Here is a 23,941-nt window from a genome sequence, read left to right as displayed (position 1 = left end):
TATAACTGATAGATGGTCAGAATCACAATTAAAAAAGCATGCCAAGTATCAAAGTGATACAAAACACAGGCATAATACTCAGTGTCAGCCACTTGCTGAGAGCGTGTACTTGTCCTAAATGTATTTCCACAGCCTTTTATATTTATTTCATCCTGTTTTCCCCAGTGTTGAATGAGTCCCAAAATATTTAAGAAAATGTTGAAGGAAAATATTGAGGATGGGTAAAAAGCAATTATAATGGAAGAAAGATTTTACTGTATATGAAATGGATTTGTTACCCTTATTTTTTGTTTGTTAAACATTACAATATTTTACTTATATGTAGGTGAATTTATAGTGTCTGTTACATTTTTGAAATTGGTTAGGAAGTTTGGGTTGATGACTACTGTTTCAATTTTTTCCTATTTAAAATAAAGGCAAACAGATTCCCAGGCAGCATTTTCCACATAAAACATCTGATTTTTAGGAACAGATTCCTGACCTCAGTGGGAGATGAATGTATTGTTTAAAAACAGGATCCTCTTGGTTTCTACTATTGAGAACTAACAGACTTTTACATATAATTAAATCATATGAGAACCACCGTAACTATAAGAAAAAAATCAAGAGTCTATATTTGACCATTTTTAACCTAAAAAAATACAATTTCATATGGTTAAACCTAAGAGAAATGTAAATTTCACCCCAAATTTAGATGTCAGGATAATTTATAAAAATAATATCTACTAAATCAAATAATGTAAATATATAAAATATTTTGAAATCATAATCTTTATTTCAAAGCCATTTATGTTTAGTTCACTTTAAGAAATATCTTTACATCATTTAAGCCTCAACTTTTCGTTATGGTGAAATCAAAGAGAGAAAGTTCGTATCTCAAATTTTAAAAATCTGTTAGTAAATATTAAGACGAGTGATTTTTTAAAAAGAAAAATCCCCACAAATGATTGAACAGAAGAACAAACACCTGAATTCAAGCCACCTTTGCCCCAGTGAACAAAAATAACAAATATATGCATTCTATATTTCAGGACTTTCTAATCTTTAAAATTAAGACGGCTACTTAAGATTGCTATTGGTGCTATTTAACTTGCCATAAAATCTCATCTATTTATTTAGCTGTCAAAAACACTTTTACATGTTGACAATTGCCTTTGGTCTTTGAAAACAGGATCCTATTATATGTTTCCTAGTTCACAGCTGAATTCACAGCAGCTGTGAGGCTAAGAAATGCCAGCAACCAATTAGGCTGGCATAAACCTTGTCTAGCATATAAAGTATAATTTGGCTGCAAATGCAGAAGGCAAGAGCTAAAATAAAGCAGTCAAGAATACTAATAAAATATCATTACAAGTATTTAAAAGTTGGAATATTTAAAATGCTAACAAATATATGTACATTATTAAAAGGATATAGTGGTAGAAGGTAAGGAAAAATATGAAAAAGTGACAATCAATTCTTTTCAGACCCACGCTGTTTTTACAGAGGTTGCAGCTGTTTGTTACATACCTAGGATTACAAACTCCATGTTTTTTTTCTATTTCTGATTACCCTAGAGTTGAGGTATACATAAGCATACGTGCAACAAGTCTTCTTAAAAAGTAAACATTATTTTTATCAGTCCCTCTTGAGCTGTTTCCATGAAATTTTCTTTTCATATTTCTAAAATAGTAAGATGCAAATAAAGTTTTCAAAACTGAAACATGAAAGAATAACACAATTAAAATGATTAGTGAAAATAAAACTTGAATTGTGATTGTTTATAATGGCAATTTACAAACCCTTAGAAGTTAATATCTATTTTTGTTTAAAGTTTGATAAATTTAAAGACACTGACAAAAATCAATGCTTTATAAATATCATTAGCTAAAAATATTAAAAATTTTTTACACAAACTTTGGATAAACCAGTAGTCCCTGGTCATTCATGTGCATATAGTCATGCAAGGAAAACAAATCTAGATTATATGCTAATAAATAGTTCTCTAGTATATCTATTTTTTGTTTTTTGCAGTACGTGGGCCTCTCACTGTTGTGGCCTCTCCCGTTGCGGAGCACAGGCTCTGGACATGCAGGCTCAGCGGCCATGGCTCACGGGCCTAGCCGCTCCAGGCATGTGGGATCTTCCTGGACCGTGGTACGAACCCGTGTCCCCTGCATCGGCAGGCGGACTCTTAACCACTGTGCCACCAGGGAAGCCCTAGTATATCTATTCTTGATAAAACATTTAGTAACCTCAGTTTTCAATCAGAATACCACTGCATAATTTGAAAGGCTTTTTTTTTTTTTTTTACTGACTTTTTAAAAAACGGTAATAAAAACTAGTTTTCTCCTCTCTGCAAACAGGGACTAAGAGGAAAAGTATAAACACCCATACTAGGAAGAACAAAAAATTAAATATTACTCTGAATTATAAAATCACACATTCAGAAGAAGTGCTTGGCATGATGTTGCTTCCAGAGGGTGAGTAAAATACATATGCTTACTCAAGTCAAAGTAGTTGGTAAATAAATATCTGAAAGAAGCACTTTCTTCCAAGTCAGTTCCTACCAGAAGAGAATCCTGATAAATTTTCTTAAAACACACTAACCTCAAAACTCTTAAAACTTCATTTCATGTGATTAAAATCCATCTTAAATAGGCTTATTATTTCTTAAATTTTGTATAAAATATTGATTCCAGTAAAATAAATCAACTGTATAGTTATAAGAACCAGTGCCAGTGTAGAATGCAAATTTGAGTGCATCTTTCCAAGTAGAGTCATAGCAAAATGTGTTACGTTAATTAACTTTTGTTGTCTAAGGAGGTTTGTTTTAAAGCTGTCTTTTAAAACATACAATTTCTTTCTTCAACTTATTAAAAGGATGCTCATTCAGGAACATGAAGATATTCCAATGGAAAAAAACTGGGAAAAATGGAGATTTCCACAATGCTGCTTTAAAGTAGAATATGACAATCAAAGGATGTTACTATGAGCATTCTTTGGAAAATGAAAAATTTTAAATACACAGTAATATTCATACATTTTGTCTTGCCAGTTACCTCAAAGCTGTTTATAATTTATTATTTATATTCTCTACAACAGTAAATGTCAATGTTCCTAGATGCCACTGACCAATAAATGAGGACAGACAATAATCTAGTGATTTTTCAGAGATCATTACAGCAGATCCAGTAGAAGTCACACTCCCGAACTCTGATATCCAGGTTTTGTTAGCTAATCTAAGCAGTGATGAAAAGAATCCTTAACGAGGACTATGTAAGCGTCACACCTTCTTCAACAGCTCTGGTGGAACAAGGAGCCATTAGAGAAGGGCACAAATAATGCCTCAGCTGACAGTGGTTAACAGTGCTGTTGCTGTTTAGTAAATCCCTGGGGAATGTGACTTTGCCAAACATAGAGACCTTTTTGTTTTGGTTTATCACATTTAAGATGTTACTGTTTATAACTAAATTTAAAAGTTTTAGCATTTCCTTTCTTACACTTTAAATACAAAGCTGGAATTCTGAAAAATGGGAATGGTACGGCTAAGAATTTTCACGAAGAAAATACAACTTAAAAATGGGACAAACGTCATTAATACTGTAAACAAACTACACATTTTCAAAGTCTTAACTCGTATGTCCATTGTTTTGAAAAAGGATGTGAAAATTCAATACTGCCCAGCTTCTCCGGGCCGACAGGGAATTTCAGATCTTGTTGGGTTTTTACAGCAATGATTGAACCACACTGCACGCTAACAATTTGGGTAAAATTATCATTTAGAAGGGCCCATCATGCAGCTTTTAAGAAAATTTCCATCCTTATTTACCTACACGGATAATTTAAAAAAAGTCACAAAGGGGCCATGATCCCATTAAAAAGTTTTAAATCACTGTAGTTTCCTGATATTATTATGCATATTTGGGGTTGGGGGAAGAGAGGATTTAAAAAGTGTCCAAAACCACTAGTAAAGAAAACATAAAAACTGAATTTCTAAAATCATAAGTTATCTGATTAGGGTTCTAGCTTAACTAGTGAAAATGTAAACAAACCAACCAACATTTGAAAACAGCACTTAAAAAAACTTCATTAAGTTTATTAACTAAAGTTTAATAACTAAATAAATCTCAATACATTTTAATTAAAAGATCATTCTCCTAGGTGACACAATATCCCAAATACACCTTTATTCATCTGTTTAACGATAAAAGATTTGCAAAGTTTTATAGTGGTGGTGTTAAAATAACATGTTGCTGACAGTCCAAAGTCTTTTAGGATACATGCTCCCGAAGCAAGCACTAATCCAATGTTTTGAAGAACTACTTTTCACAGAAACCTGCTGCATATATTGAGCAATGCTATCTAATTGCTCTCTGGCTTAAATTCCTATTTACTCAAAAGGGAATTCCATACCAATATAGCTGCATTATTCTGTGAACTTTTTATATCTACATGTACATATCCTCTTCTGTTATGCTTAAATACATCCTAACAAGAGCTAGGGGTATTTTGGAATGTTTTTCAACCATTTCCAACAGCAGTAACCCAGGTAATGTAGATCTGTGCATATATTTATTAACAAAATTTAAACATAACTCAGAAAGCTGCCAAAAACATTATAACATTATTTAACATTATAACATTATAAAGCATTATAACATTATTTGTTATAGCAGCCTATGCAGACTAATATGTCCTCTTTCAAATAGTAGAGGACATAATCAGGAAGTAGGAATACAAAGATAAACAGGGCACATTCCCCGTCCTGTGCCAAAATCTCAGTCCATGATTGCAATGTCACTACTTCTCCCAGGAATCTGTCATCACAACCAATCTCTGCTCCACTCTACTATGGAAACCTATGATGGCAGTGGCTCTAACCCAGAGAAATTTCTACTTTTAATGCCTGGTCAGTGTGGATTAAGAGAACAGATAATCACTCCTTTAAACCCTTTTACCACTAAGGTAAAATGTGAAATAGCAAATTCAGTGTGGCTAGAGCAAAAGGTATACAAAGAAAAGTAGAGTCATAGACTCTAAACATAAACAAATACAGAGTATATGTAGTATCAAAGTTTCATGGGGCAGTGTGATTAGGGGAAAAAATTTAAAACAGCTCTTTGGAGAAGGGCAATAATGAAAAAAGTTTGAAAAACACTGATATAGACAGTACTTAAGGCAAGGAGAGTGGATGTGATCACCAAGAGAATGAGGGTAGACATCCTGGTCTTCAATGTATAGAGTCAGGGAGTTAATGAGATACCAGCAAAGAAGATCAAGAACTTGCCAGAGAAAAATAAGAAAAATCCAAAGAGTAAAGTCCTAAAAGTCAAATGAAGAAGGTATTTCAAGGAAGAGAGAATGAATCAACTGTGTCAAATGCTGTTAACAGATCAAGTATAATAAAAGCAATGTCTAAAAGTGAAAGTGCGATTAAGAGTTATCACTTTTTCAGATGAGAGAAATAACATTCCAATATGCCAATGGAAATAATTCAGTAAAAAAGAAAATATTGATACAGCACAAAGAGAGAACTGATGAAGTAGTAATTTTGGACAGGTGAAAAGGCATAGGATCTAGTGAACAAGTAAAGGAAATTGGCCTAAAATGGGAACAGAAAAAGTTTATCCATGGCAAAGTAAGGCAGGCAGATTTACAGGTGCGGATACTGGTACTTGGTTAGATACAGAAAAGTTGTAAAAGTTCTTTTCTGATTGCTTATATTTCTCAGTGGGGAAAAGGGAAGCAAGGTCATCTGCTGAGAGTGTGGGTGAGTAAATAAACACTAAGGCTTTTATGACAAAAGTCAGCTAGGAAAGAATGAATGGGCTAGAGATATGATTGCTCATTCAAGGAAAGGAGCCATGAATTTAAATTGTGACCAGTAAGCATAATTATGATTTTTTCCCTCCAGTCATTTTCAGACAACCTAGAAAGGGAAATGAGGTTTAAAAAATGTAGAAGGGAGTGATCTAAGGTTTTGCCGATCAAGAGAGGGGGCAAAGGAGTTTAAGTTACACATATAAAGGGAGGGTTTATTAGAAAGTGAGTTCATGAGGGAAAAATAGGAACAATAAAAAGTAGTAGGATTATAAATCCTGGTGGAGTTAAAAGATTAGTGGAGTCAGGATACTAGAGGGAATATGCTGGAAAGACAAAATGGTGACGGAAAACTGGGATGCTTGAAACTGAGATTATGAAGATGTCAGGAATATAGTGAGCTAATTAAGGCCAAGGGTAAGATCACTGGCAGGAAGGAAGGGAGGGAGGGAGGGAGGGGGGAAGGGGGAGGGAGTGAAGGAGGGAGGGAGTGAAGGAGAGAGGGAGTGAAGGAGGGAGGGAGTGAAGGAGGGAGGGAGGGAAGGAGGGAGGGAGTGAAGGAGGGAGGGAGAAAAGCAGTTCAAAGAACTGAGAGGAGAGGGTACTAGAAAATCATCTATATATGAATGATGCAATTACCAAAAAATATGATAGGAATAGGGTAGGAGAGAATAACAGTGAGTCAGGAGCAAAAATCTTCAAGGAATTAGGGAAGTTGGCAATGTCTGAAGTTTCTATCTTGGGAAACCAGGTATATGGTGCTTCCATTAACCAATATAAGGAACACAGAAAACATAGAAATCTGGAGATAAAGGCAATGGATTCCATTTTGATGAGTTTAATTATAAATACCAGCAGGAAATCCATGTGGTAATATCTAGAAGGTGGATCTGAAACTAAACAGAAAGATTAGGTTTGAGGGGGCATTTAAAAAAGTTTTTATTTAAAAATTTTAAATCTATTATGAAAATTACAAACATACTATAAATACCAAATACTCTTCATTTAGTTTCATTAATTTTAACACATGGCCAATCTTATTGCCATTCCTCCCACCACGACTGTATTACTTTGAAGCAAATCCCAGATATATCAATTCATCCATATTTTTCAGTATGTATGCAGATGTAATTTTACAGGGTTTTTACATTCTCTTTTTAAGAAGAAATACCTTCTTATGAATTTATTTTCCTCTTTTCCCAATTTAGTATAGCTGGAAGGGTTCTTAATAAACTGAACTACATGCCATTGATCTGTTTTAAAATAATATTGAGGATATGATCATGAAAGAAACCAAACCAAAATAAATCATCTTTACCATAATTCAAGTTTAAACTCTACTTCCCACGTAGCTCTCTATGCTTGATTTTGTGCTGTCTTACTATGGTTCCTCTAAATCCCAGACATATACTACATATGCACACCTACACATATAATAGGAACCCTTCAACTCTTGTGACAAAGACAGATGACTTCACAACTAGGATTCCAATACATCCCAAAGCCTTATTAATCCTGTTATCAAAAAACTGCAGTATACTTGCTAACAATGCTAAAATAATCTGCTCTCTATGTTCAAAGGTCAAGAATGGGTGTTAGGATCAAGGAAGAACATATGTAAATATTTTAGGTGATATAGGTCATGGAAAGGACTACAGAAGTAAAAGGACATAAAAGTAGATCACATTTTGAATTAGGCAATGGTTTCTTAGATATAACAAAAGCAGAGCAACAAACGAAAAGAAAGATAAATTGGACTTCATCAAAATTAAAAACTGTTGTGCTTCAAAGGATACTAATCAAGAAAGAGAAAAGACAACCCATGCAATGGGTGAAAATATCTGCAATGCATATAAAACAGTTTCCAGAATATTTAAAGAATTTTTACAGCTCAACAATAAAAAGATAAATAACCTAATTTTTTAAATGGGCAAAGAATTTGAAGAGACGTTTCTCTAAGGAAGATATACAAATGGCTAGTAAGCACATTCACACCCATGAGAATAGCTATAATAAAAGACAGTAACAAGTTTTGACAAGGATGTGGAGAAACTGGAACCCTCACATATTATTGGTTAGAGGGTAAAATGGTGTAGCCATGGAAAACAGTATGACAGTTCCTCAAAATGTTAAACATAGAGTTACATGACCCAGCAATTCCACTCCTAGGTATATATATACACACCCAAGGAAACTAAAAAACATATGCCCAGACAAAAATTTGTAGGTGAATGCTACTCACAATAGCAAAAAAACTGTAAACGACTCAAATATCAACTGATGAATGAATAAGTAAAATGGATTGTTATTCAGGCACAGAAAAGAATAAAATACTGAAACATGCTACAACATGGATAAACTCTGAGCACAGACTATGCTAAGTGAAAGAAGTTAGACATTAAAGGTAACATATCGTATGGTTCCACCTATATGTAATGTCCAGAACAGGCAAAGTTGATTAGTAGATGTTAGGGGCTGGAGTGAAGGAGGAATGCAGAGTGACTGCTAATGGGTATGGGTTTCTTTTTGGAGCGATGCAAATGTTCTGAGATCAGTGATAATAGTCACACAACTTTGGGAATATACTTAAAATCACTGAATTGTACCCTTTAAAAAGGCGAATTTTTTCCCCTCATCTGGAATTTTATTTTTTTCCTTTTCTTTACAGAGATATAATTGATATATAACACTATATTAGTTTCAGGTGTACAACATAATGATCTGTATATATTGTGATATGATCACCACAATAAGTTGACATCCACCACCACACACAGCTACAAATTTTTTTTCTTGTGATGAGAACTTTTAAATCTACAGTCTTAGCAACTTTCAAATATACAATACAGTATTATTAACTACAGTCACCATGCTGTACATTATATCCTATGACATTTATTGAATAACTGTAAGTTTGTACCTTTTGATCCCCTTCTCCCATTTCACCTACCCCCTCATACTCCACCACCTCCCACTTCTAGCAACTACCAATCTGTTTTAGGCACCCAAGTTTGGTTTTTTGCTTTGTTTTGTTTTTAGATTTCACATATAAGTGAGTTATATGGTATTTGTCTTTCACTGTCTTATTTCACTTTGCATAGCACCCTCAAGGTCCATCCATGTTGTTGCAAAAGGCAAGACTTCATTCTTTTTTTACGGTGGAGTAATATTCCATTGTGTATTATGTATATATACACACACACACCTTGTATCTTCTTTATCCATCCAACCACTGATGGACACTTTAGTTGATTCCATATCTTGGCTATTGTAAAATGTTGCAATGAACATAGGGATACAGATTTTTTTTCGAGATAGAATTTTGTTTCCTTCAGACAAATACACAGAAGTAGAATTGCTAGATCATATGGTAGTTTTATTTTTAATTTTTTAAGGAACCTCCATACTGTTTTCATAGTGGCCACACCAATTTACATTCCCACCAACAGTACACGAGGGTTTCCTTTTCTCTACATCCTCACCAACACTTATTTCTTGACTTTTTGATAACAGTCATGCTAACAGGTGAGGTGATATCTCACTGTAGTTTTGATTTGCATTTCCCTAATAATTAGTGATACTGAACATCTTTTCATGTACCTGTTGGCCATCTATACAGATGTCTTCTTTAGGAAAACGTCTGTTCAAATCCTTGGCTCATTTTTTAAACAGATTTCTTTTTTGCTATTAAATTCTTTAAATATTTTGGATATTAAATCCTTATCAGATATATGGTTTGTAAATATTTTCTCCCATTCCGTAGGTTGTCATTTCATTTTGTTGATCGTTTCTTTTGCTGTGCAGAAGGTTTTTAGTTTGATGTAGTCCCACTTGTTTACTTTTGTTTTGTTGCCTAAAAAGGGTGAATTTTACGATATGTGAATTACACTTCAATTTTTTGCAAAAGTAGGTAACTAAAAAGAACACAGGGAAATAGGAGATGATCAATGACAGAACTCTGGGAAACATTAACATTTAAGAAGTTGATAGGAGCATGAATTTAGGAGATTAAGAAGAATAGTTCAAAAAGAAGAGAACTCATATAATCAAGCCCAAGAAAACCATTTTAGAAAGAGGAGATTACAATTTGCAAAAAAAAAAAAACAAACAACTTCACCTTTACCAGTAATAATGCAAATTTAAGTAACAATTCACCATTTTGACCTAAGAAAAGGTTTAAAAAAAAAAACTTTATTGAGGTATAATTCACATAACATACAATTCATCACTTAAAGCATACAATTTAATGTTTTTAGCATATTCAGATATTTACAATATTACCATAGTCAATTTTATAACATTTTAATCACCTCAAAAAGACACCCTGTTATCCTTGAGCTATTACCCTCCCGTTCCTCCAATAATCACTAACAATCATAAGCAATCACTAATCTACTTTCTGTCTCTATAGAGATTAAGTTTATTGATTCTGCCCTCAATAGCGAGACAATTTACTTAAGGGAGTTAACTAAGTACAAACTGATAGAAATACAGGCAAGTACTTCATTAGCATAAACTATTTAACTGTATTCAGTTAAATTCAGCTCCCAATCTAAACTATTATTTAGTAAGGCTGTTCGTTTATTAGGTTAAAAACTATAATGTCCATTTTTCAAATTTTTTAATTAAAAAAATCACTTTCTTCTCATAATCACACACAAGAACTTGAATGTTTTTCATTATATGTCCAGACCTCATAAACACTTTAAAAATTAAACCTGTTATCTTTTTTTTTTTTTTAATAAATTTACTTATTTATTTTTGGCTGCGTTGGGTCTTCGTTGCTGCATGCAGGCTTTCTCTAGTAGCGGCGAGCTGGGGCTCCTCTTCGCTGCAGTGCACGGGCTTCTCAATGTGGTGGCTTCTCTTTGTTGCGGAGCACGGGCTTTAGGCACGAGGGCTTCAGTAGTTGCAGCACGTGGGCCCTAGTAGCCTCAGTAGCTGTGGCGCAGGGGCTTAGTTGCCCCGCAGCACATAGGATCTTCCCGGACCAGGGCTCGAACCCGTGTCCCCTGCACTGGCAGGCAGATTTCTTATTTTTTTTTGCGGTACGCGGGCCTCTCACTGTTGTGGCCTCTCCCGTTGTGGAGCACAGGCTCTGGACGCGCAGGCTCAGCGGCCATGGCTCACGGGCCTAGCTGCTCCGCGGCATGTGGGATCCTCCCAGACCGGAGCACGAACCCGCGTCCCCTGCATCTGCAGGCGGACTCTCAACCACTGCGCCACCAGGGAAGCCCGGCAGGCAGATTCTTAACCACTGTGCCACCAGGGAACCCCAAACCTGTTATCTTTTAAGGGCCATTTAGCTTCAGAACAAAAAAAAAAAACATTCTATAGGCACAGTATGAACTTCATAATCCAAGCTAACAAACCTCAAAAACGTATGTTTGTACACTGTATGGACAAGTGTATGAGGAAACAGGCACTTCTGCAGATAGGACAGTAAATTCACACACTCTCTATGGAAGCAAACTGGCAAGATCTATCAAAATTTAAAATGTACAATTCTCTGACCCAGCAATTCTCCTTCTAGGACTTTATCCTACAGATGTAATCATGTATGTAAAAAATGACATAAGCTCAAGATTATTCAGTACAGTACTAGCTGTACAGTAGCTACAGAATGGGCATAATCTTAATTGTGGTATATATAATCACTAATAAAATGCAGCTATGAAAAAGAATAAGTGAAGTAAGTCAGATACAGACAAATATCATATGATATCGTTTATATGCAGAATCTAAAAAAATGATAGAAATGAACTTATTTACAAAACAGAAATAAACTCACAGACTTAGAGAGCGAATTTACGGTTACCAGGGAGGAACGGGCGGAGGGACAGATTGGGAGTTTGGGATTGATATGTACACACTGCTATACTTAAAACAGATAACCAACAAGGACCTACTGTATAGTACAAGGAACTCTGTTTAATATTCTGTAATAACCTAAATGGGGAAAGAATTTGAAAAAGAATAATACATGTACATGTATAACTGAAACACTCTGCTGTACACCTGAAACTAACACAATATTGTTAATCAACTATACTCCCAATATAAAATAAAAATTAAAAAAAAGAAAAAGAATGAGACTGTTATTTATGTACTCAAAGGTTCTCCAAGATATTGTTGTTATTATTAAGTGAAAATGAAATTAAGAAGCACCAGTGTGTACAATATGCCGTCTGTAGGGAAAAGGTACACATTTACACACGTTGCTATTCAAAACAGGTAATTAAATTTTAAAAAGAAAGTATATGTTAAAAGCAATGACACATACTTTGTTATGTCATACTCTTGATGCCTGGAGGATGAACACTAATCAATTTTTACCAGAATGTCAAAATTTGAACAGACAGAGTGGTGAAAGAACAGCACAGCTACATATTCATTTAATCACTGGTTCAGCAAACAGATAATTTATTAAGGGTGTAGAGATCCTCTGCTAGGCACTGGGGATATGATGAAACTTGAGTCTGACCAGAGACAATTAAACACATCATACTGTCCCATGAGTGTTCTGACAGAGTAAATAGAGGGGACGCAGAGAACAGAAAGCAGGGGACCCATCCTGGTCTAGGAATCAAAGAAGGATGAAGTGTTTAACAGACACAAAAAAGTGCAACAGCAGTTAGACAGGTTAGGTACAAGTTCTAAGAGCTCAGTGTCTGGAGTGCCTCAGGTAAGTGGCAAGAAATGAGACTGGAGAGGAAAGTCAGATTGTTCAGGGTCTACAGTAACCTATGTTACAGAGCTGGGTTTTTTTATCCAAAGGGTAAGAGAGGTAAAGGAAGTTATCAGAAAGTTTTAAGCAGGTGATCATGTTTGAAAGGTTATTCTGAAAGAGTAACCAACCAAAGGTAGAGAGACCTTAAGAATTTATTAGGAATTTGTTGCAGCAATACAGATGAGACATAATGCTAGCCTGACCAAAGTATAGTAGAGGGATGGAAAAATGTAAGGACTGAAGAGGTACTTGAGCAGTGAAGAGAACCTGATGATAGGAAACGAGGTCAAGACAGAACAAGGAGTCAAGGAAGACATCTAGGTTTCTAACTGGGGTAACAGGGTGAATGAAAGTAATGAGAGGTACTGAAGAAATAGATTTGGGGAATGGGGAATGGGTTCAATTTTGGACATGCTGTATTTGAGGTATTTATGAGCTATCCAAGTGGAGATAATTAGTAATACATTAGACATACAAACAGTATGTGTCTTCAACTAGCCTTAAGTGAAGAGAAGCATTTAGTTCACCCAGAGAGAATACTGTGCAAGAAGTACTGCAGGGCTAGGACCAAGCCCTGAAGAACACCAACATTTAGAAAATGGAGAGATAAGGATGCAACTGCATAGATTAAGAAGGAAAGGTATGAGGGGTAGGAGGAAAATAAGTTTTATTTAATTTTAATTTAGTTAAGAAATGGCTCTTAATTAAACCCAAAAGAGCATGTAAGGTTAAAAGAAATGTATCTCTTTTTTTTAAACCATAGTGACATTTTAGTTTTACACCAAGAATTTTTCTTTTCTTGTTAACTGAACTATAGGTGATTTACAACATTGTGCTAGTTTCAGGTATACAGCAAAGTGATTCCATTATACATACATATATATTCTTTTTCAGATTCTTTTCCATCATAGCTTATTACAAGACACTGAATATAGTTCGTTGTGCTATACAGTAAATCCTTGTTGTTTACCTATTTTATATATAGTGATGTGTTTCTGTTAATCCTATACACCTAATTTATCCTCCCCCTACCTTCCCCTGTGGTAACCATAAGTTTTTTCTATGTCTGTGAGTCTGTAAATAAGTTCATTTGTATTGGTTTTTAGATTCCACATATAAGTGATATCATATAATATTTGTCTTTCTCTGCCTGACTTACTTCACTTAGTATGATAATTTCTTTTTTTGGCTGCGCTACATTGTTTGTGGGATCTTAGTTCCCCAACCAGGGATTGAACCCAGGACACCACAGTGAAAGCACTGAGTCCCAACCACTGGACCATCAGGGAATTCCCCAGTATGTTAATTTCTAGATCCATCCAAGTTGCTGCAAATGGCAATATTTCATTCTCTTTTATGGCTGATTAATATTCCATTGTGTGTACACACACACACACACACACACACACACACCTTCTTTAACCATTCGTCTGTTTATGGACATTTAGATCATGTCTTGGCTATTGTAAATAGTGCTGCTATGAACACTGGGATGCATCAAATTAGAGTTTTTGCCTTTTCTGGATATAGGCACAGGAGTGGGGTTGCTGAGTCATATGGTAACTCTACTTTCAGTTTCGTTTTGTTTTTTTAAAAATGAAGTACAGTTGATTTACAATGTTGTGTTAATTTTTAGTTTTTAAGGAACCTCCATACTGTTTTCCATAGTGGCTGCACCAATTTACATTCCCACCAATAGTGTAGGAGGGTTCCATTTTCTCCACACCCTCTCCAGCATTTATTGTTTGTAGACTTTCTGATGTGTATCACTCAATAAAACTACATCCCAACGTCTAGGGCCATGTCGTAATCAACTCTCAATATCACCTATAACTGGAAAACAATTTGTAAAAATGCAACACACATATTATCCCAAAACAATTTCAAAGAACAGTTTCATAAAAATAAAGATCACTGAACTTAGACAGGCCCCCCAATTAATCAATAATACCAGTGGACTCCTAGCAAGTAGGTCTAATATTGTATTTTCCTGACAATAAAGTTGCTCACCTAATAAGAAGCATTCTTTCACATGCTAGCGTACGTACTTGTCCAAACTCTGGAAAATCTGGGAGTGAGGACCTAAACTTAGGCAATGCAGACAGACTCGAATAGTCTAGAACTTTTTTTTCTTTGGCCACGCGGCATGTAGGATGTTAGTCCCCCGACCAGGGATCAAACCCATGCCCCTTGCACTGGAAGCACAGCATCTTAACCATTGGACCGCCAAGAAAGTCCCTAGAACTTTTTTTTTTTTTTTTTTTGCGGTACGCGGGCCTCTCACTGTTGTGGCCTCTCCCATTGTGGAGTACAGGCTCCGGACGCGCAGGCTGAGCGGCCATGGCTCACGGGCCCAGTCGCTCCGCGGCATGTGGGATCTTCCCGAACCAGGGCACGAACCTGTGTCCCCTGCATCGGCAGGCAGACTCCCAACCACTGCACCACCAGGGAAGCCCCCTAGAACTTTTTTTTTCAAAAGAAATTATATAGCCAGAGTACTTGCACTGAGTACAATAGCTATTTAATATTCCGTTGTAACTGACAAAGTAGCCTTTTCTAGGGGAAAGTCCTGTACCTATTCCCTCAAAGGCATCAGATGAAGGGACTCATAATAATGGTCATGCTGCAAATGATTAATAAAAACACCTGAAGGCAATCTATACTATAGAAAAAAAGAAAGTAATTAATGACCTGACTTCCAATGCCTGGAACATTCGTAGTACACAAAGAACTCTAAAGGAATTAGAATGTACAGGACTTTAGAGGCAGATAATCTATGTTCTGATCTCATATTTGCTACTTTATGTATGACCCTGGACAAGTCAATTTCTTCACTGTAGAAATATAAGCAAGTTTTGACCAATAGCAGTATTTCATCAGAGACCTGTCTGTGGCTAAATTCTAAGACTTACCTCATTAATTAGGGCCTCAAATTGGTTCTAATTTCCTAAAAACCATATAGATAAATCACTATATCCATTTCTCTTTAGCAGTCCATAGTAAACTACAGGCTTAAAAAACTACCTTCCCCACCCCGCAAAATTTAATGCTGTTTGCATTCCCAACTCACTTTTCATAGGATGACATAATTAGATTTCATATGCATATCTTACATCAAGAATTACCTATAGTTTAACTAGAACAGGTAAACTCTTGTTTAAATTAAACCCTGACCAATTTCAAGGATGAAGCTTCTAATACAATGCTTGGACATTTGTCATGCTATTTGAGCTATAAACTCAAAATGTCCATGGGCCAAAGTAAAGAGATGGAGGTAAAGTTGCTAAGCTTATCTGAATCCTCTCATTGCACTTCAGCTCATTTAAAAATTTTGTCAGCAAACCCTGAGTATCTCATATTGGCCAACAGACTAAGCATAACAAAAATGAAGAGCAAAAATTTACCTTAACTGCAACCCTACTGGGTTGATCCTGATTCTTAAAATATTACAAATTCTTGTCACTAGTTGGTCCATTATTTCGAGACTAGCTCTGACTTTTAACGCCCGAAGTTTGCGTACCTCCCTCCCTTTTAAAAGTAGATTTTTTTTAAAGAGCAGTTTTAGGTTTGTGTCAAAATTAGACAGAAGGTACAGAAATTTCCCATATATCCCTTGTCCCCACATACCCACAGCCTCCCATACTATCAACATCCCACACGGGGTACACTTATTACAATCAACGAACCTATACTGACACGTCATTAATACTCAAAGTACATATTTTACATTACAGTGCATTCTTGGTGGTGTATCTCCTTTGAGTTTTGACAAATTTACAACATGTATTCACCATTACAGTATCATAAAGAATAATTTCACTGCCCTAAAAATCCACTAGGCTCTGTCTACTCATCCTTTGCTTACCCATTTTTAAGCCCTAAATTGCAAATAGTACTTAAGAGATTCTAAATGCTGAAATGACATTCAGAACCTTGAGGATGAAAAGGGAAAGCAAAAGCCAGGGCAGAAAAAAAATAGGCCAAAAATAAGAGCAAAGGAGAAGTAAAGGAGAGCAGCTGCATTTTAAGAATCAAAACACTCCATCCCTTAAAGACGGGAAGCCAGATCCTTTAAGTACTGTTTTTCCTTCCCAATCTCTTCTAGGAGTTCTGAGAGGGTCTTGGCTAATATACTATAACTGAGTCTTCTTAAGTAGGCAAAGCGTTACAGCTTAAGTAAATTCCTGATCTACATATAAACATTTATTGGAAGTGACTCATACCTTAGACTCACTTATTTTTAAGATACTAATAGCAAAAACTATGAACAGTCTTGAGTTGGATGCTCTTTGATAGCACATTGTACACTGGCTCTGCAGTCCTCTAGGCTGTATTCATGAATAGGATTAGCTTGATTAAACAGATTGAAGAAATTTTATAACCGACACTCAGCCTTCCCAAATGTTAAGTCCATTCCTTTCAACACATCTGCCCTTTATTCAGCACAAGTGATATATTGACTATAGCACCAATTCTTTTTACAGTGTTCTGTATTTCATCTGTTCCTTAACCACTGTTTACCCTCCTTGACTAATGCAATCTTATCCTTGCTAGCTCTCATTTTCAGTACTACTCTCCCTCTAATCTATCACTAATCACTAGCTAACTCCTATTACTGCTCTTAGGAGATTAAGTCCTACAGTAGTTTCCAAGTGTCCTAGAAATTAATTCCAAGATGCCTTACCTTACCTTCGTTGCCAAGTCTTTAATAAGGTGTCCCAGATTACTCCTCCTTCCTACCTTTCCTCATCTATCACCCTCTGGTATGCCTGCTTTAAATGCCCTTTACCTGACAGCCCTCCATTTGCAGCTCACATGTTGTGCCACAGGCCTAGAATGCCTCCTTCCCCCCAAGGCAATCTACTGGTCATCTTCCTCCCATCATTAAAACTTCACTTGCCATGAGGTTTTGTCAGATTACTGTTAGGAGATGCTACTTTTTCTAAAATAATGGATCACAACCCTGGGTGCATACTGAAATCACCAGTGTGTGAAGTTAAGTTTCACCAGCGTATGGGATGTTTTAAAATAAAATACTGAGGCCCTGGCTCCATATCAGACCAATTAAAATAGAATCTCTAGGCAAAGGACCCAGATACCAGTAGTGATAGGTGGGGAGTTGTTTATGTTTGTTTGTTTGTTTCCAAAGCCCCACAGGTGATTTTGATAAGCAGTCAGGGCTGTGAACCACTACACTAATCCTACCCAGGCTAGAAACAGAACTCCCATAACATTTATCCAATATGTTCTCTAAATATATCCATATCCCACATCCCAAAAATACACTTACCACATAGCCTTGACCAATATATATACTGTAAATATCTAAAATTCTCCTTCATGAGGCTTAAACACTTACAGTAGTTTATACACTTGAGCACAGGGTTTCTCTTGTAAGATGGGAAGATACTGTCTACATTATAGGGTTGTCATGAAAGTCAAACAAGATACTGGATTTAGCAAAGCAACTGACTTATAAAGGGCACAAATGTTAAATCCCTTCAGGTATCAAGATTAACACCTGGATTCACTTTTTAAGAAAGAAACAAAACTCAAGTGGCAGTATGGAAGATACAAGCTATCTGGATGAGGCTGAGTAGATACCTCCTGGCCAAGAGTTCTAATCAAAGGGGTCATTCTTTGCATAATGTAGACACTCAACAAATTTCACCAGAAGTGTATCCCATCCTGATCCAACCCTTCCTTTAAAAAAATTTATATAGGTGAAATCTGGTTAAAATTAATGCCAAAACCAATAGAAACCTGGAGAAAAAGTCTTTGAAAGTAAGTAAAATATAGCCCAGGGAGGTGCCTGATTCTCATAGTCCCTTGGCCACACTGTGTGAAGAGGCTGTTCCCAAATTACACAGAAGCACCATCAGCTGGCTCTGTCTGCTTCCTTGGTCCCTGCGTTTACAAGCACCCCAACACAGGATATCTAGAGAGGAATCTGCTGCCAGAGACTGTTCTGCCGGAAATTTAAAATGGAATAAACCTTATTCCTTTAAGTATCAAAACAAAGGTTAAAAGTTATAAAATCAAAACTCAAATGAGTATTAGAGAACAGAAAATAGGCCAGTAATGACAAATAATGCCAATTTCGATTGACTGACAAGGGCTACCAGGACTGGTGGTGCTGTCTTTTAAGAAGAATTCTGAGACTGAATATATGTGTTTATCAGGAAAGCATGCCACGAGAGATAATGGATATTGGTCATGGGAAGAGGAGGTGAAAAGGACAGCATGTATGACATGTATTTTCCATCCAGCAGACTCATAACTTCAAGAGTCTAAAAAGTCTAAACCTAAAAAGGTAAGTGGTAATGATGTACACACAGAATGGCATAGTTCTATCAATACTAATCACACTATGTTATCAATCATTTGTTTCTGAGGGCAGGAAGTATGTGTATCTTATTCTTTTTTTTATCTCCAACATGCATCAGAATGACCTATATTTAACAGACTGTTAACAAAAGTATACTTAATTAACTCTGTAATAAGAAAACAGAGAATTATAAGATCACATTATTTTGTGATATGACATAATCACGTAAGGTCTATACACCAAAATACTCTCACACCCTAATAAATGCCCATTTGAACTACAAGCTTGATTGCAGTAGGTAGGTGGTGAGAAAAACAAGCAGTACCCAAAATGGGAAAGCCCAGGACTAGATTTAGAAGCACAACTTTTAAAAGGGACACCTCTCCCCTCATTTTACTCTTGGGAGATAGAAGCAAAAAGTTAAACCAACAGTGAAATGATACTCCATTTCATTTTGCATAAGTTTTCACTAGACAAATCCCAATCACCATGACTTGTATTTAGTTCTCGTACATGGCACAATATCCACTATGTGTAATCAAGCACTTAAATATTTAATATGGTGAGGTTCTAATGTCTATTTTCACTTAGGAACTACAATACCATTAGTACTACTTTAATTAAAAGAGCTATTGTGTGATAGAAGAGCAACCTTCCCACAATTGCTCCACAATTGGACCAGAAGAGCGAAAATTGGTTTTACTCAGGGCTTAAAAGTTTTATCTATTCTCAAGCTCAAAACTACAATATCAAAACAAATAAACACCTTAAAAGATTATTTTAGGTTACAGGATAGAAGTGTTAAAAGCAAAGTTGGTGGTTTATTCCAAAAATTAAGCCTTGCAAAAAATTAATGTAATATTAACGACAAGTATACTTGTGACTAGAAAGAATGGGTCTGGATGATCTCTCAAGGAATCTTTTTCTGGATTTTCCACACTTGTGCCTCCTTCCCTATTTGAAGGGACACAAGCTTAACTGGCTCTTTGCTATTTTCTCTAGATTTTTGACACACAAACAAGTTAACCTTGTTAACGTGCCTTTCCCCACAGTTCCAAAATTTCTGTCATAAGAATCAAGTGACTAGGCAATGAATATAGATTTCTTTCTGTGGTAGTTCTGGAAGCAACAAGTGATTGACTATTGGAAAGGGCTTTAAAGCCTTAGATTGCTGAATCTTAATGCTTATAGTTAATAAAATATCAGACATCAATTTGATCTCACCAATAGGGCAAATTTAAGCAACATTATTAATTGTAGGTTATCTGAGCAAAAGGGGCTTTCATATCTCAAAAAAGAAAAAAAAAGAAAATCAAAGTACACAAAGTGATCAACTTCATACCATCATCAGCAAACATGTGCCAGCATTTGAAGAGAGCTAGGAGTAAAAGGACTTCGGTTTTGGTCCAGGCTATGCCTCTTATTAACCATGTGATCTTGCAAGTAATCCAACCTCAGATTCTTCACCTATAAAACAATGAATCTGCCACCACCTACCCTACTTACCTCACAGAGTTTCTGTGAGGATCCAATTAGATAACCTATTTGGAAAACTATGAAGACCTAAAATATATATATATATATATATATATATATATATATATATATATGGAACCACCATCATGCTAATCACCATGTAAAAAGAAATCACTAGTCCACAATTTCCTCCATTCTACCCACTTCATAATCAAAATCACATAACTGTACCAAAAGGAACTATATTGCTATGTGGTTCATTTTTATTACCTAAATTCAGTCTGTTCTCCAAAAGCCTATATAACGACATGTAAAGATGAACTAGCAGAAGAATATATGTGGCAAAGTACGTAGAGAATTAAGTCATTGAAATCTTTTCTAAAGATTGCCTGCCCCAAACTCAAAGACTCCTGATGGGTCCTTTGAAATCTTCACTTTCCTCTGGATTTCAGATGCTCAATTAAAGCACTCTTTTCAGCATTTAATTAAGACACAGGAATATTTTTTCTCCCACAATTCTGAGTTTTGTGACCTTCTAGTAAACATACCATAACAGTTTTTACTGGATCATTACAATTGGGCCATATAATACTGCTCTCTAGTGGCTTTCCCATGAGTGAGACGCAATTTCCCACGTCTTGACTGGGCTGTAGAAAGCTGGATATGGTTCCCAAATAATAGAGAATTCTTCCTCTACTGTCACAGTTCTTGATAGTATGGTTTCTATGCTATGTAAGCCAGGTTCCTGGCTGCCACTGTATGAAGGTGTATGAATCTAGACAGGTCACTTATAGTGACTTGGGACTCAGTTTCCACATCTATAAGAATGAGAACTAGATCATCTCCAAGGATCTGTCTGGTTGAAATAGTGTATGATTCTCTTCAGATCACATTTATCAATCCTGCAACTAAGAGACCCCAAAGAACAATCCCATCATAGCTGCAGCTTCGAAATATGCAAAACATATCTCGTCACTCCCCCAGCCCCCAAACAATAGTCACAGCTACTGTAGAACGAATAAGGAATGTTTTAACAGTGCATGGTGTTTTGTTGTGTTTTTTTTGGGGGGGGCATCTCCCAGTGAAAACTACCTAGTTACACAACAGTTAAGACTGCAGTTTTCAGGGTCATTAGATTCCAAAAAGAAACTGAATCAGAAAGATAATAGGAAGGCACATGCAAGAAAATAAACATCCAGAAACCAGTCCAATTTCACACCAGGTTATCTCCTGTGGCTAGGGATAATCTGAGGAGTCCAAGCCTAACCTCTGTCACTTCTAATCTTAGAATACCAAAAAAGTCAGCAAGCTTTCACAGATCACTCAGTTTCAATCAACTCTGGGAGTCTTGAATAAGAGGCCTGTAGGAGGTGTGGTGGGCATGGGGGGTAGAGAGGGAAGTGGCTCACAGGATGACCACAGAGGCAAGGGTCTCCCTTCCAGATAAGACTTCATCTTAATGGTTAATTAAAATAATGTTCGAAAACCAAAATCCAATAATGAATGATTTGCTCAAAAACTAAATACAAGGAACTCAGCTAGGAACATGATTGGATACGCAGATGAATTCAGGGAATTTAAAATTCCTTAATGCTCTGGCTCTGGTTGAAGTGGGCACAGGGAGGCTGCCATCCCTCAATTGTGTTCTCCACACTACCCCTTGTCTGGTCAGTTTGAAAATACAATATTAAGAAAAATGTACCCAAATATTAATGCTTAAGGAAATATGCTGTCTCACGAGTCTCCTAATGACTTAGGAATTCAGTGGCTGACTGGCCATCCAGCTTTAGTAATCAATGAAGACTTAGCAGGGATTAGTTTTGAGTAGGGTATTGAAAGAGAGTAACAAGTCTACTTTAGTTACCTGGGAATATATATTTTTTAATATAACATAACGGATGGGAGAAGCATGCTCGGAAACAAGGACAAGGATCACCATTAGCAAGCATGCAGAAAAACATCAAGTCACCAGTTAACAGCAGTCTAGCAGCCCTTCTTCATCCTGTGGTTTCCACTGTCTCAGGCATTACATTCATGCTCAACCAACTACAAAGTTTATTTCTGTTACAATGACCACTACTGTTTTATCTAAAACACTTACGCTATAGAAATGGGAAGAAACAAAACAGCTTCTTTAAAGTGAAAAAGGGAAAGCTTGGGGGAGCGTCTCCCAGACATCAATTTCTACTGTGAAACACCACCACCCAATGCAAATGATCATTCCCTTCTTTTCAAGCTCTCTGCTTATCTGTTACCTTCAACTCTACCATGCATCTGAGGAGCATAAATATGTACTATAAGTTGAGATGATATACATTGTAATGATTTCCATTATTTCTCAAGGACAAACTGCTTTGAAATGTGATTTTAGGTTACTTGCACTTATGTAAGAACACAAAGCTCTTAAATGTCTGGGTTTCTAGTACAGGCAGAAGGTTAAGGCAGAAAGAGTATTAAAAGCCTCTATCCTAGAACCACCCACCCAAACCAAAATTGTTTCCAGTCCAATACATTTAAATAAAAAGGTGTTACCCCAGAAAATATAAAATTATCCAAACCTTTCAAATATCATCATACTTCTGATAGATTCTACAGTAACACCTATAATCATAGTTAAAGGCTTAGAATGTAAAGAACTTACACATTTTTATGCCCTTCCCCCAAATTTAAAATAACATATAAACCCTGCTTTTGCTAGTATACGGTGAACGTGCATTTACCTCAAAAAGAAACTGCAGTTAACAGCACTGCTTAAGAAAAGTTATTTGAAGAGAAAATATAAAGTAACCCCAACCCAAGTAAAAGAGACATCTCTTTCCCACTAGTGTTGCTGGTAACTTCTAAAGCTCTAAGTGGTATAATTCATCTTTTCACATACAAGATAATAATGCTTCCAGTTGTTAACACAAATTATGTCAAATATAACGAAGGGGAAAAAATCATCAGCTATACAAGGTCTTCCAATACATCACATAGATAACATGAAAGTCAATCTCAGCTTCACATAACTTGGTCAAACCTGGTAGAAACCAAGAGGGTGTGGATGTACCAGCGACAGTTACCACCGACTAGGCTAAATGATAATAAGCCACAAATTAAAGGTAAGGTATAAGGAACACCGCACACCTCTCGATATTACACACCTCTACTTTCTTCAATGCGTGGATTGAAAGAAAATAATTTATCCCCCTCCATGCGGTTTCTCCTTTACAATATAAATTATTTCCAAGCCTGGCTGGCTAGTGACATAAAACATTTTCCCCAAGAGAAACCTACAGAAAGATACAGAAGCCTAGGGCTTTCTAGGCTTTTTTAATTAAGCCCGTGCCTCGTCTTACACTTTCCTCTAGGTAACCTCTCCGGAGGGTATGAAAATATCAACAGACGGTCCCCCAGCCCCACCCTCCCAGTAGTGCCTCGCACTGACTAGGTTCATCCCGCTCCTTCCCTTTCAGCCTCATCACCTTTGAGAAGCTTATCGAATACTTCTCCCCATTTATACCCGCACCCTTATTCATGCCTGAGCACGACAAGCTCCGCATCCTTCTTCCAAGGAAGGGACTAGCAAAAAAGAAAGAGGCATGCTCGAGAAACGACTGACGAAG

At 36.3% G+C, this 23,941-nt stretch overlaps 1 protein-coding gene across 4 annotated transcripts in view; it reads right to left on the bottom strand.

The window, feature by feature from the left end:
• The window catches only part of KIF2A (kinesin family member 2A), a 70,446-nt gene that overhangs the window by 45,636 nt on the left and 869 nt on the right, over window positions 1–23,941 (bottom strand). The gene's annotated exons all lie outside the window — the stretch shown is intronic.

This window comes from Globicephala melas, chromosome 3, assembly GCF_963455315.2.
Source record: "Globicephala melas chromosome 3, mGloMel1.2, whole genome shotgun sequence".
NCBI classification, from domain to species: Eukaryota; Metazoa; Chordata; class Mammalia; order Artiodactyla; family Delphinidae; genus Globicephala; species Globicephala melas.
The sequence above is the reverse complement of the archived record's forward strand: the minus strand, read 5'-3'. Positions and strand labels throughout refer to the sequence as shown.